The following is a 626-nucleotide window of genomic DNA, read 5'->3' on the forward strand; positions in this document are numbered from 1 at the left end:
ATGCTAGTGGTAGCCATGTTTTTAATGTCATGAACCAGATCATATGTTATCACCATTTCTGTTGTGCAGTTTGTTTATGAAATAAACGCAGCATGTCTAGTGTTATTGGTAGCTTTGAGGGAAACAGCGATATGGTTGTCTTTATGACCGCAAAGCTTACAACATAACCACTTGAAGAAAGCAAAGGGAGGAAAGTTAAAACGATATCTGATTCCACTTTAAGATTTGAGGCCAGTTTATTTGGCTAAGAAGACATTAGGAGATACATGAAACCTGTAATTAAAGGGATTTTTTCTAATGTTGTTCAAAAGCTATTACTTGACACATTTTTATCTTGTGTGTTTTGCCTTGTTCATTCTGCTAATGGCATTGTTGGTGTGTTTCCTTGATGTAATAGCTTCAACACAGCTCACCATCAGCTCTACCCAGTGCATAGTTGTTTCTACCAATGAATGCACCATATGACAGAGACATTGGTAGAGTTGTATTTCCAGAAAGCACCGTAGTGTGCCATCAGGATTATGTATCAATGAGCGCTACAATAGAAACGTCCATTCTTCTCTCATCTTGATATGGCACAGCGCTTGTGAGAAAAACGTCCTTGGCTGATGAAAAAGGGTGTGATA

Source organism: Notothenia rossii, assembly GCF_949606895.1.
Source record: "Notothenia rossii genome assembly, chromosome: 2".
Lineage (NCBI taxonomy): Eukaryota > Metazoa > Chordata > Actinopteri > Perciformes > Nototheniidae > Notothenia > Notothenia rossii.